We start from the raw sequence: 16,006 nt of genomic DNA on the forward strand, positions 1-16,006 counted from the left end.
AACCTCTGGATACTGAATGAGTAAAAAAAAAAAAAAAAGTCTTAAGCACTTGATCCCCCCCCCCCAAAAAAAGAGGCCCTTCTAACACACCTTGTTTCAAATGTGTGTGAATTTGGGCTCGCAAGCTGGCTGCTTTTTTAAATTATTATTATTATTACAGTATTATTGTGTGGGTCTCTCAATACCTTACAGCGTTACCTTCTGAAAACAGAATCCATTGGGATTGTGCCTGTGGTCTCGGATAGCAACGAGACAAAGAGGCAAGAGTGGGCTGAAGGGGTTTCCTCGTCCCTAGAGTATGACTGTAACACTCTAGATGATACACATTCATACAGGTAGTCGGATGAAGGATAGAAAAAGCATTACACCTGCCGATTGAAAACAGTAGTTGTAGTTTGTTATTAATCTGAATGAAAAAAAAAAGAACCTAATGGTTTAGTGTATGTTCATCCGGCGTAAAACCTGTGCCAAGCTTGTATTGGATGGTCCACTGTGGTGACCCCTTGCTGGGTATGGTTGGATTTTGTGTAAAATCCAACCATACCAAGCATGTTATGATGCAATTATCCAGGTAGGAAATCAAGTGCCAGCAGAGCAATACAGCTATATGTCAGGTGGATAGCAGTAATATAATGTTCATATTCAACATCATAAACCCTTGGGAGAAATTATTATCTCAGTGACCAGTGTCCAATGATCATTAGTCATGTGCAAGGAAAAGGAAAGGTTTTGAACAGAATGCCTACTTATTACAACCATGGTGAGCAAAAAAGCATCACAGCATGCACAACACATTGAACCTTCCTGAAGCTTGGTGTGAAAAAATACACAGTACAGTAATTCCCCAACATACGAACGAGTTCCATTCCAAGAGCTTGTTCATAAGTCTAATTTGTTCATAAGTCAAATAAACATTATCTACTAACACAATTGGCTATACATAGTATAAAATTAACATGTTCTATAATCTTATTTTTGTGCTTTACAATTGTGCATAAATTTAAACGATTCATAAAAACACGAGCAATGTCTGCCATCTTTTTATCTCGCTTTATTCTCTCTTTTAATTATTTTCACTTTTGCCTCTATTGCTTGGTACTTGTTAGCAGCACCAGCTTCATCGCCACTGCTTTGATGCTTGCTTATGGAAATCCTGAGATGCGCGCTGCACGCTTTTGACAATGTACGCTGGACATGTGATCTAACTTCCGCAATTAAACATACTTCTTTATACTTTTTAAAAAGCTCGTAAATTATTGTAGATCAAGATTTGACTTAGAGTAAAGTTCAGCCGTTTTAGAGATCCTGAGGAAATAAGGGATCCTCAAGAAATCACTCAGGAGTTTTGCATAATAAAACCATTTCCCAGCTCAAATGTATAACGCAATGAGATTTTTCTATCTCGGATCATAAAGCATGTCTTCCAGCACCGCGTTGATGAGATTCAATAAGACTCATAAGGCATCTGCAATAAAGTACTAACTCAAGCATGATTTCAGCAGAGCTTTCGGAGGCGTGTGTATACTGTATGCATGAGTGTGTGTGTGTTTTAAAGACTGACATTTTGTTTTTTAAACCTAAAAGTAAAAAAAAAAAACTGTGCTGGTGACCTGCTGATAAATCCCCCCCTATGTCAGCCTACTTCATTGTACTTGGAAGTAACAAAGAAAGAAAAAAAAAAAAAGAAAAAAAAACATGGTTGCCAGAGCCAAGAAAACGAGAACCAAGAACAAGCTTTCTGGGGCAATGTTGGTCAGCTGCCATGAGAAAACTCTACAGTGTAACAAACTTGAGTCAGAAAGCAATTTAAAGTGCCACTATTATGCTTTTTCAAATATTTTCTTTCATGCAGTGTGTCATGTAGCTGTATGTAAACATAAACTATCTGCACTATCTGTGACGTTGACAGTGCACGATAAATGAAATTTTTGTCTATTAAAAAAAAGAGTCGGCTCACATTTGTCTAAACGACTCGGTGGATTATCTTTAACTGGATATATTCCCTGGACTTCTCACCCTCCGTCATCGGCCTGCCGGACTTCATTAACCCCGATGAGACCGAACCATACTCGGTATACTCGGATAATACACATACAATAAACACGGACTTCGGACATTTCCCACTCACTCACGCTCACATACACATACAGTTTATTATATGTAGTTTGTAAATATTGTTTATATCTTTGTTTGGTTGTGGTGCACCTTTTTGTTTACTTTATTTAGTTTTGTATAATACACGTTTGCTTTATGTTTGTGTTTGTCCTTTTTGTTTCCCGGCCTTTTAACGCAACACCGACACAAAGATAAAAGACCTTTCGATTTTTGTAGCCACAGTTAATCTAAAATTAGCTGGTCATTACACGGTAACACCGACGCCATCTTTTCTATTTATTGATGGGTCTACAGGGCCGTCGTTCAGTTATGGTAATAGGCTTTTCGTTTTCCGACACACGCTGTAGCGGTAGACCAGTCATAAATCATCGTGCCATCTGACCAATCACAGCAGTAAGGGGCTCACGGAAAAGAGGGGTTTAGACAGACTGAATCTTCGAACTGCTTCACACGAGTCGTTTACGAATCATTTAGAAATGGGGTAAAATTAAATCTATTTTTGGAGAAAACTAAAGTGTTTTTTGACCTTGCATACATGTAAACCTGAGAGACTCAAGAGACTCATTAAGCAACATTAGCAACCTTTAAAATGGCATAATTGGGGCACTTTAAAGCCATTGTGGAGTTGTTCAGCTATCCACCTGGATTACTGCTTTCACCATTACTTCACTGTTCTTGGTCAAGCAAGTTGTCTGAGGTTTAAAAAGCTGCAGAAGGATTCGGATGAGATTCATTTAAGACCAATTCATTTAGCAGAAGTTCCCCTGAACGTAGTGACAACTTTGTCCAAATATTTATTAACCTAAACATACTTCTCCTGTCACACCACACACTTCATGTGTTTCCGTCATCTGTAGACGCTGAGGACATTTTCCAAGAGTAAAAGTCAGACCTCAGTGAAGCCGGTAATCCAAAAGCCATGATCAGTGTGCAAGCATTAAAACCTGGACATCAGTTCCTACCTTCATGTCGGTGCCGAGTGATTGCAGAACCCTTCGGTTTTGTGATTTTCTTTTCATCTGGTCCTGTTCTCTGGTGGATTGAGAGAGAAAAAAAATCAAATCAGTTTTTTTTGTTGTTCTTTTTATTCAAAGGCTAACAATATTTACTAAGATGAAAATGCAACATGTAGTAGAAAAAATGGAAATCCATTTGGACATTCATTGACGAAGGGGAAGTTGTGTTGCTGAGGACCCCACCTCCAAACACACTATACATAATCAGATTCGAACCCCCAGCCCTGGTGGTGCAGGTTTTTTCCTGCTGCTGTTTTTTCAATAACTGTTGCATTTTTTACTAAACAAACACTAATATAAATCTACATTCAGTAGTATAGTATAGTACTAGCATAAGAACCCATCTTTGATGAGAAAAAAGTTTGTAGAAATAATTAAAAGGGTTAAAGCTAAAAAATAATCTTAACCAGCTTCAATATAATCAGTGATATGATTATTTCAGGTTTAAGCCCATGTATATGTCTGTCTGTCTTTCTGTACGGCAGAACTCTCTGTCTAACTTATTAATACAAAGAACTAAAATTTTGTAAGGTTGAGTATCTTAAGCCTTGTTTACGTCAGCCAAATACACTCCCTGTTCGGTAATCGGAGAGTGAATCACAGATGAGAAATCAAAAATTAGATCAGAGGAGTTTTAAAGTTTTGTTTTAAAACCACTCCAGCACATTAAAATTTACTTACTGTTATTTCAGCAGTGAAAAGATGAACCAATGCCAGGAAAAATATAAGATTTAAGAACGAATGAAGAAAGAATGATTTTCTATTCAATATCTATTGGTGCAGGTGTTTGTTACGGTGGCCGTGAAGTGCAAAACAAATTAACAAAACTGAAAACAAAAAAACAAAACCCAAAACAAAATAACAAATTTAAATCCAAATTAACAAAACGGAAAACAAAATAACTAATATCTGACTGGCCGAGAAGTGCAATACCAATTAACAAAACAGAAAACAAAAATAAAAACCAAATAACAAAACCCAAAACTATTTGTTTTTTTTGTTTTTGTTTTTTTTTTTTTGGGGGGGGGGGGGGAGTTTTTTTGTTTTGTTTTTGGTTTTCTTATTTTGTTTCCAAATTTGTTAAATTGGTTTTGAATTTCTTAATTTGTTTTCCATTTTGTTAATTTGTGTTGCACTCAGCCAATCCGATACAAACCGGAAAAGGTAGGTATAGTTAGCGAATGAAATGCTTACCGCTGATTAGACGAGACATCTGTCACTCAAGACATACAGGAAGTACTGTAGTAGCGGTAGATTTGTGTGTGTATGAATGTGCAAATATTATTGTGGTTTCAAATATGGCGTACTTACGGTGGCCCTAAAGTAAGTTTTGTTACTTTTTTTGCACTTCACGGTCATCATAGTTTAAAGTGAAGCAGAACACACAAGAAACAAAGATAAAGAAACAAGTTTCTACTTCCTGTATATCTTGAGTGACAGATGTCTCGTCCAATCAGTGGTAAGCATTTAATTCGCTAACTATACCTACCTTTTCCAGTTTGTATCGGACTGGCCGAGAAGTGCAATACAAATTAACAAAATGGAAAACGAATGAACAAATTCAAAACCAAATTAACAAATCAAAAAACAAAATAACAAAACTCCCGCCCTTCAAAAAAAATTGTTTTGGGTTTTGTTATTTGGTTTTTATTTTTGTTTTCCATTTTGTTAATTTGTATTGCACTTCTCGGCCCATTAGATATTAGTTATTTTGTTTTCCGGTTTGTTAATTTGGTTTTGAATTTGTTATTTTGTTTTCAATTTTGTTCATTTGTTTTGCACTTCACGGCCGCCGTAGTTTGTTTACTTTGAGCAAGTAGCTTATTTTAGAGTAGATTATTAAATCTAGCACATAATTCTGTCCAGCAGTTAATGAACGATGCACCCACAGTTTGATGCAGGTACAGTACGCTGTTTGGCACATAACTGCTCATAACTTCACTTTTACTCGACATATTGATTACATTTATGGCACATGTTTAACTTCAGGCAAATACCTTAGTGCTGGCAAAGTGTCATTAAATTCCTTCCAGCCAGTTTTGCCTGATGCCGTGACAAAATCTGACTGGACAGACATACAGACATACAGAAGACATACGTACAGACAGGATCGGGTCCTCCAGTGTATAAAACGTAAAGATATCATTGAAAAAGCGAGTTTGTACAGACAAAACTTCTAAACCTTTTTTTATATAAATAACTGAGATTTTCTAATATAAAACTGAAATGTAAACTGTATTGATTTAAGAAAAGTTTTCCAGAACTGTATTCCTTTTTTATCTTTCTTTTCTTCTTTTAGATTTGTTGCAGACAGACGTGTACTCTCAAGCTTTGGCAGCGTTCCATTTTAAACAGAACAGGGGCGGCTTATTTTCTTTTGCAAAAAAATATATTTTTATATTAACTTTGATGAGGGATGAATTGACGATAAGAATGAATTATTGTTTTATTTATTTGTTTATTTGTTGGTTTGTTTGTTTGTTTTTCCATTTGTAGGGGGAAAACTGACCTAACCTTTTTTGCAAGTTATACCTTTTAAGAATTTTTCCACAATTCAGCAGTTTTTCCAGATTATAAAAAATATTAAAAGAAAAGCTGTCATTAAATGCATGATAATTAAAAATTTATTAAAAGCTGTTTTGGTAATCCAGAAAGTACAAGCATGTAGAAATGAGAATCTGACTCACAGTTTTTTTTTTTTTTTTTTCAGTTTGAGTCAATTAAAATCTCAATTTTTTTCAGATCTTCTCTACACATGCAAGAACACTAACCTACAATTATCCTGAAATCATTTATCATTTTTTGTTTCTTCACAGTTTTCTAATAATTGTAAAGACTCTAAACGTACTGGTGAAGTTAATTATGATTGTCATAATCCTCCAATTTGGAACCTCACCACCTTTTTCAGTCTCGTTTTCTAATCCTGTGCAGAATGAGAGGAAGCATTAATTAGAATATTTAAACAATTCACTTTAGGTGTGTGTGCATGTGTGTGTGGTCATGTTCTACCCACATTACTGCCATCGCTTGAATTGTGTTTCGCTCTGCAAACAGTGTGGGTGTTACACCTGGGAGTGCTCGATCCACTGATATTCACACCTTCCCATTCCGCTTTTTTTCTCTTTTCGCACCTCTTCTTTTCATCGCTCACATTCACTCTCACGCTCACTCTCGCTCTTTCTCTGTCTCTGTTAGGCGCATGGCTTTTGACCCTCATCTCCACTTGATCTCTTTGCAGCCACCTCCCTCATTATATCTCTCCTTTTCTGTCATTTTTCTTCTCGAACCTGACACACACTTGTCAGACGGTCCGGTCAGCCCTCTATTCTGGGCTCATTTATCTGTCCAGGACTCAGACAGCAGCATGGACGCTTTTCGAAGCGCTTTTAACTCCGGAGTCTAAGCACTTCTTTATTCTCTCCGGTGCCGTCGTGATCGGTGTTAAGGAATTCGTATCCTCGAGCGCAGCTTTAAGGACGATCTCCTGATGCGAGGTAGCCTACTTTTCTTTTTTAACAGCCCAGTCTAATTGGCGCATCCTTTTGATGACCACTAAAAAGGTTGGGGCTGCTTTTTAACAGTGAACAGCCATCAATAATTCAGGGCCCTCATCGACGAGCCTGCACAGGCCTGTAATGAACGCGTTCCGATTGAAAAATAAAATTTCACACAGTTGTTTTTCTCACTCTGCGCTTTCGATCAGTCGAGCTTTGATTGCTTTTCTGTGCAAATTTATAATGTTTTGTTTTCTCAAATTCGTTAGAATTTTCTGAAACATACAGCGGCTTTAAATCAAAGCTCGCCCCAACAAATTGTTGCAGTCGATGATCATAATTTAATACACTAATACTCATTGTGTGTCATGACACCATTAACAAGTTTGGCTGATTAATTGTTATATTAATTATTGGCTTTAACATATTTTTTCAAGAGTGAACATTTGCTCAAAAATTATTTTGGCCTTAAAAATATTGACATCATGTCCTCTCTACTAAAATAAATGAAGATGGTAAATGAACTTAATTCTATTTAACAAATTTAACATGAAAATATATAGGGCTGTATTATTATTATTATTATTATTATTATTATTATTATTATTACTACTACTATTATTATTATTCACCATTATTTACTTTTCATATTTTGAATGGTTGGAAATCCTGGCCTTATGTTAAATATGTTGACACAGTATGGATGGATGGATGGATGGACAACAATAAGTGTCAAAGACAGCAAAGACAGAGTCGAAGAGTGTCTGAAAGCTAATTCATTCACAAATGACACATCACATGTCCCTGGCAATACATATACTGTTTCTTATAATCTTCCCTTTGTACTTTTATGCATAAACCATAATTATGAAAACACACAACTATGTCACTGGTACTAACAGGAATTATGTTTCATTTGTTTTTTTTTTGTTTGTTTTTTTCAATAGATCAAATACTTCGACCTGTCATTATTCTCCTTTGCATTATTCTTCCTTATTTTTTAAAATAAGTGAGTTCACTCTCACCTACAGTTCACCTGTCGATTCGTCGCTGGCGAGTGCAAGCGGTATTAAAGTTTTGACTTCCCAGGTTAACTCACCATGTGATTACATCAGTGAGTTTACTGAAAATCTAATTCATAATGACTTTTTAGTTTCTATTTTAAGATGATTTCTGATTTTTTTCTCAAGGCACTTACATTTGTTCTATGTTGGGATCATCTATTATCTATTAGCCTAGTGCAACTTGTCGCAGTAGAAACTGTGCAATAACATTTTAAACTGTACCCTTGTGCATTTTGTTGGACCTATAGTGCAACTATTGTATTGTTGTTGTTTTTTTGTTCAGTTTTTTGCTGATACAATACAATCCTTTGCTGCTGTAACAAAGATTTCCCCACTGTGGGACAAATAAAGGTATATCTTATTTATCTTATCTTATCTCAGATAATTGTAATTAAGAGATGATGTCAGAAATCAAGACATTTAAATGCACTTTTATGAACCAGATCACTGATTTAAGAACCGAAACCTTGCAGGTAATCTGATTTAGTGACAAACTGTGCAACAACGGTAACTCTGGTGGGTTTTATAATTTGGAGAACAAAGCAAATAGGTTTAGTGAGTTGTCATGGCAACAACATCTTGCCCTTGGTTTCATAGACAGTTCGGTTCTAGGGACAAAACCCCTATTTTGTCTTGTGAGTAGTGGTTACGTTATTGGGAGAAAACAGTTTAAACAGGATAACATTGCATAAAGGTTGATATTTAGCTAGGCTTGAATGAATACCAAATAATTTCTGCAGGAATTCAACTTTAAAATTTGCCATTTGTGGGTAAAAAGTTCTGTTTTTCAGTTCAGTTTTTGATTAAAACAGAAAGTGCATCCAGACTTTTGGAACCATCATCTAGGAGATGCAGAGAATAATCTGTGTGTGTGTGTGTGTGTGTGTGTGTGTGTGTGTGTGTGTGTGTGTGTGTGTGTGTGTGTGTGCGTGTGTGACAGATACTTGTATCTTCTTTGACATTTCCAGTCAGGCTGCTGACTCACATCATAACCAATTTTCTCCGTTAGTCATGGAGCTAAAAGGGAAAGTCTGAGGAGGGACTGATTTCTCCTCAAAAAGAAGCATATGGTAGAGAAACCCTCTCGCTAAGCACATAGCGCATTGCCACAGATGGCAGATGAATAACAGCTATCATTTATTTACCACACACAACAGGCAAGAGCAGCGTTGGTAGATCAGCAGGAGCAGATTTTTTTTTGTTTGACCCGACTGTGAAGTCAACGTGAACCGTGACTCATCCGAGCGACTTGCATTTCTGTAGTCGCCAAGTGCAAACAGCAAACAGAAAAAATTCATACGCCAAAGTGCTTTAGTATTCAAATTTCCAGTATTCAAATTCAGACTACCTACCAGTATACCAGTAAAGTCCAAGTTTAGGTTTTATTCACAGGTCTTCTTCTGTGAATTCCAAAATCACAAGATCCTAGAACAACGGCGGTAGATTTGATTCAAGGGCCCCAGTGTGTGTCGTCGCAAAAACACACCAAAAAAGAAAAAACCTTCACTCTGACCCCATGACACTGCCAGGTTTCCCTCCAGTTTGACTTCCCATTGACGTCACATCCAAAAAAATTAAAATAAAAAAAAGTCTACGCAACAAATGGCACATTTAAAAGAAAGTAGTGTCAGCTCCTTCTCTTTACCTCCATCACATCATAAACTAGAGATGGCCCATTCAGCACACAGAGAGCATGCAGGGAAGGCCTCAAAACTCATGCCAGAGACAGAACGTGAAGAAGACAGACAGAAAAAGGAGAGATGAAGCGGGGACCGTGTATCACGCGTCATTGGGAGGTGGCACCTGGGCAGTACATGGGCGTTTAACACCCAGAGAGGGCGCGGGAGAAGCAGGAGAGGGGGGGAAAAGCCGCAACCTCGGTATAGGTTGCTAGGCGAGGCAGCTATAAGCACTCCTGTTTAGAGGAGGACGGGCTAATGATGTCAAATAAAATAAAGCAAACAGTCGGAGGCTAACGAGTGCCTAATTTAGCTAGGGTGATGAATAAATGACGAGCTCCCTGCTGACGGACGAGGAGGAGGAGGATAAGTGAAGAGGGAAAGTCGAGCCCGTCGAAAAGAGCAGGGACTCGTGTGTGGTGTTTAAGTCCAACCAGCAGGCAATAAGCAGTGAAGCTTCCTGACAAGATATCTGAGAGCTGTTGTTTTTTTATGCTCGCTTGGCACATTTTTTTTTTGTTACTAAATTTGTTAACAGAATGGTGCAAGGATAAAGAATTGTCTATTCCCTTTAAACACAAGCAACAAATACATGTATGCTGGCAGCTTAGTCGAGAGTCACCTGACTAAAACATGGATAGCGAGTGCGATACATATTTAAAAACGAAGACATTAGGATTGTTTTGGATCCAGGCTAAAAATAATACCTGAGACATGGAAATTATAATAAAGAACCTTCTGACCTTATTGAAGAATGTCTGAAAATGCTAAAGCTGCTAAAGCTGCTAAAGAAGATCACACAACAGCCACTGCAGTCGGCTTGCTTACAGGGTTAGATCATGGCCCAGTCTACTTGTTATTTGACTGATTGACTAACTGATTGATTTAAAGATTGATTGATTAATTGATTGACCTACTGATTATTTGTTGACTGACTGTTTGATTAATTGATTGATTTATTGATTGATTGATTGATTGATTGATTGATCGATTGATTGATTAATAACTGACTTATTGACTGGTTGATTAATTATTTGAGTAATTAATTGATTAATTCAAGTGATTAATTGACTGATTGGTTAACTGACTGAGTGCCTGACTGAGTGACTGAGTGACTGACTGATTGATTGATTGATTGATTGATTGATTGATTGATTGATTGATTGATTGATTGATGGATTGATTGACTAATTCATAGGGCGATTGACTGACTTATTCACTGATTGACTGATTGTCTGAATTACAGATTGACTCACTAACTAATTGATTAATTGATTAGATTGGTTGGGTAATTGATTAATTTGTTACCAACTAATTAGACTAATTAACTGATTGACTGACTAACTGATTTGATTTTTCCCCCTCCAATTTAGTCACCTAGCATTACTTAGGCTAACAGATTTCCTCTAAGACACTAAGCCAAACAACATTTTTTTCTAACCTTTTAAACTGCTCCTCATGCTGCCACACAGGACATCAGAACTCATCTGTCTCTTTAGCATAGTTGAAAGGAGCTCACTGATTTATTCGATTGACTATTTTTTATTAATGGTGAGGGAGCATTCATCTCAATTAGCCTCCATTAGTTCCATATCCAGTCTGTTTAACTGTGTTTGCTTTACCTTGATTTAATTTACATGCTGTATCATTGCTAACATGATCCTTGTTTCTCTCAATTTTGAGATATCCTTTTAAATTTCTTCACGTTCCCTCTCTCTTGCTTCCATCCTGTTTATTTTCATGCTTTGTCAAATGTAATGCAGTCCTCGGCGTAGTTTCAGTTGGCTTCTAAATCCACCATGGCCAGAAAATTTGGATGAACAAAACAAATCCGTGCTCCTTCACCATCCAGGCGAAGACAGAATAGACTAAGAAAACCCTCATTGTATCAGATCATAAGCCATGATTTTGCAATTTCAAAGTGGTTAAACTTCCAAATACAAACCACACCATGAATTAATACTGAGGTCACACTATTGTAGTGGGTTGAGAAAAATGATGGGGAGATAACCAACCACATCATTTCTTATTTAGAATGACTTTTAAATGTTATTTTAGCTTTTTAAAGCTTTTACTTTTTGTCCAATGTAGAATTCCACCATTTAACATGTACATGTTGGAACCTGGTGGACCCTGCCATAAACTGGAGCTGCTGGAACACCAGTGTCAAGATTCAAATTACAGCAAATGTCACCTTTAGCAGATGTTTTTGTTTGCCACAAGCACCTGGCGGAATTCTCCCTGGATATTTGACCACTTTTTGGCAGAAATGGTAGAGGATGATTACATTTCTTGGATTCCTGGCACAGAAACGAAATTTTAAGCGGGATCCACAGAATTTTTTAAATGAATGAGGCTCGTTAACCTGCTTTATGCAATTTACTATCATTTCCAAAATTCACACCTTTAAGCTAAAAATGTTGCTTTCGACTACACTGACAAAGAAAAGGTCTTCTGGAGAAATGTTTTGACCAGAGGCCTTTAACCACCAAAACACTGTAACTAATGCGCTTTAAAGCTTCTATTTGGTCCAAAGTAGAATTGCATTTGGATCATGACCTGGGGCTGTTTTGCTTCCAGGGGAACTGATGCGTTGCACAAAGTGGATGGAATAATGAAGGACAATGACTACTTCAGAAGCAAAGAACAGTAAAAGTTTGACTTTTAATGGAGTCCTTGGGTTAACACTGATCATACAGTATATACGGGATTTTTACCAGGTCACATGACTGCTACAGAGGGTTGACCTTGGCACATCCGATGGAGGCCTCGAAGCAGTTCTTTATCCGCAGCAGATTTCAAAACTTTGTGTAATTGTTTATTGATCTAGGACACACACACATACCTGCTGAGAAATCTACCATCTCCACTCTGGTAAGCAGTGGCAGATTTAGATATGCGCGACATGGGCAGGCGCCCAGGGCGGCCTCTTGTAGGGGTGGCACAGAGTGCCAGAAAAAAAATACAAGAATGATGATAACGTATGCACAATCGGTTTTACACATTTCTCATGTCACCGTGCAGGTCAATTAATCCTGTTGACTCTGTTGTGATTCTAGCTTGTGAGGGAGGCAGGACTGGACTAGGAAGGTCTCTCACTCAGTTGTACGAGATGGTCAAATGTGCATCAGCTCAGGTCAAAATCAATAACTCCTTGAAACGCTATTAAATAAAGCACAGTCATGAATATATACTCTACTTTATAATGTCATGGCTTGTTTCATTCTTCTTTTTTTGTGAAATTGTTACGAATATTATATAATCAGTCCACACAATTTCAAGTAGAGGTGGAGACATGCACACTGAAATCACCACTGCTTGAAATCCTGCCAATAAAGGATTTTGATCTACTATATTTTCAACATGTGGTTGCTTTATATTAATTATTTAATATCTGCAAAACAGTGTGTTAGCTTCGTGTGCTTCCATTACTACCCTGACGCACCATTACTCCGGTATTAGGGTCAGTCTGAACTCATAAGACCACATGACCTTTTATATCACTCCAAAGTCTGATCTGTATGGAATATATATATATATATATATATATATATATATATATATATATATATATATATATATAGAGAGAGAGAGAGAGAGAGAGAGAGAGAGAGAGAAGAAATATATATTTATACTCTGGAACTATTGTCTGAGCTTGGGAAGAACAATGAGATAAAATACTGTCTTACCAATCGAATTTGTGAATCCGAATGTTCTAACTCTTTCATAAGAATCCTTAAAAGTTACATCAAAAATATCTAATAAAAAGTTCATCTTTAGTTGCAGTACGCCAATTGGCACGTCTTTAAATCCCAGACTAGACTTTACAATTTTTATACTTCTACCTACTGAGAGGGATTGTGTATGATACCACCTGATGGAATCCCAACTACAAATCCAGTTAAAGTTCCTTTCAATGAAACTGAATGAGCATTTCTTTTTTTAATACAATCACAAAAACTGAGCCATGATAGAAAGTAAAGCAGAAAGGAGAATGTGCTTACTGTGATACCATTTCCTGAACGGTCCTTTGCCGGAGCACTTTGAAGATGCCATCGAGAGTGAAACTGGTGATGATTGTGTCTAGTGATATCCATAATTAGGTGACTCAGGCACATTAGCGACTCGAGACGAAATGAATCAAGAGAGCCAGAGAGAAAGCGGGGAGAGTCCAAGGCCTTAAGCGATGCTGAAATCCAATCAACAGTGAGCGAGGGTGTTTTTCTAACCACCTAAAAAATCCATAACCCATCAGAGGACCGAATGGAGCAATGCTGAACCCACACACGACAGATAGCTCCATAGCAACGGGCAATAAAAATCCATCATCCATAAACCTCATACAGACTATCAACAATTATCTTCTTTTTTTTTAAACAGCCTCTCATTAGGGCATCACCAGGTTGTGTGATGGATGCAGGTCGGTGTGAACATGGTGAGGGGAGTATGAGTATGACGGTATGAGAGCATGGAATCAGTACTACTAATAAGCAGCACAACTGTAATTGTATCGGGCTCTTCCTTAAGAGACCAGAAAAGGGGTTCCTTTAATAGGGATTCTTAAAATCTGAAATTTATTTAAAAAAAAAATAATTATTGGTAAACTATATCTGTCATACCACAAAGGCAATGTTCTCACTCGACTTTAAGAGTTATACTGGTGAGAATATATTTTTTTTCATTCTGTAATATTGAGTAATTGTTTTGTTCTATATGTTGTGTGAGATAAAACTGAAAATTGACTCACAACTCGGACGTTCTTAAGTAAGTGTGAGAATCACGCCAAAACCATGAGTGAGTTGCCAGCAAAGCTAGAGCCTCACAAACACACTCACACGACATAACACATAGAGAAGCTAAATACTTTTTGTTTGTATTTATTTAGGTTTTAGCATTTCTAAAATTTACCCTGTTAGATGAAAAAGTTATTTGTAAATTAATGAGTCAAACTAAATTAATTACTTGATTAACCAGATATTTGCCAGAGCAATAGTTGCAGTTAGAGTTTCTTGTAGATTAGACTTTTTTCATGTTTAACAAAAAAAACAGCAGCATTTTATTTAATGTTGAAAAGCCTTCAGTTTGTACTCTTCAAGTTGGCATGGTGAGTTAGTGGTTCGTACTGTCGCCTTGCACGTCCAGGTTCCGGGTTCGATTCCAGTCTCAGATCTACTGTATATGCATGGAGTTTGCATGTTCTCCCCGTGTTTGGTATGAAGTTCTTGCTGAGGAACTAATAAATGAATGAAAACATCTGTTCAGGACCTTTGTTGATTTGAATGTAATATCTCAGATCTTGTTACTCTTTAAACTATTTCTGATTTAAATAAATTTAATATATACTAAGCAAGCTAAGGTGTGCTACGTCGCCTGACGCTGGCTAGCATTTGTTAAAGACTTGTTTTTTTGCTTTGTTTTGTTTTGTTTTTGGGATCATTGGGCTTATTTATTAAGCTTAAAACCTTTCATAAATGATTCATAAACATGAAATGAACTGGTTTGGTTTTTACTAAAACTTCAATAAAAGTAGCAAAATATTCAAATCACAAAGGGTTTATCATAAGACTTTTTTTAAATTTATTTCACAATTTCATCTCATGTTTTTTAACATTTTCTTTACGTGACAAATACAAGGCAAAAATGTAATCCTAGTGATCTTTTTTTCATCGAATTATGAACCTGTCTGGAAACTTCACACCAAATGACTAAATCTTAATTCCTGTTCTTATTTTCGGACTACTTTCAGGTCTGCACTTCTCAAAATTCTCCCTCTCTCTTTATAGCTTAATTAGTATTAGGATCTGTTGTAAGATCTTATTTGCACTATGAAGCAGTTTAATTCCAGTAAAGTGTTGAGCTGTCACAAAAACTCGATTATAATTGACTACTTGCTTATTTAAAAAAAAATAATAATAATTTACACTTCAGTGATTTACAGTGATCATAAAATAGCAATTTAATAAAGCTCTTTTAATACAGAGATCACTCGCTCAATCACTCTATTCTCTATACCGCTATTCCTGTACAGGGTTGCAGAAAGCCGGGAGGTTATCCCAGAGGACTCGGGAACCAAGACAGGGTAGATTTTGGACACGGTGCCAATCCATCACAGGACACATAGGAAATGCGTGTCTTTAGATTGAAAACACACCAAGCACAGAGAGAGCATGCAAACTCCACACACAGACCTGAAGGTGGAACTTGAACCCTCGACTTCACGATAGCCATGATGCTAACCATGCTGTTCTAAAAAGTTTTATATATAATATACAGTTTGTACTTAGTTGCTTAGTAACATGACAGGCTGCGTTATTAACTCTACATCAGAGAAAAAAAAATAAGAGCGGACGGGAATATTTATAGCTGGTATAATGTAAATGATATCAAGAACTTACTTTGCTAATTAACATGTGCAGTATATAATGGTATACTGTTCAAAAAGTATGATGTATGATTTTGTTAAGAAATCAAATATTAATGAAACATATACAGTAAAAAAGGGGTGTGCGGTTACAGGAAAATAACAATTCAAAGGGTGGAAAAGTTCAATTATATTTGGCTCGGGTTGCATCTTAGAAATCTTTTTTTTTTTGCTGCTTAATTTCTTAAGAGAGTATTAGTAATATAAACTATATCAT

This window comes from Clarias gariepinus, chromosome 21 (genome assembly GCF_024256425.1).
Source record: "Clarias gariepinus isolate MV-2021 ecotype Netherlands chromosome 21, CGAR_prim_01v2, whole genome shotgun sequence".
Classification (NCBI taxonomy): domain Eukaryota; kingdom Metazoa; phylum Chordata; class Actinopteri; order Siluriformes; family Clariidae; genus Clarias; species Clarias gariepinus.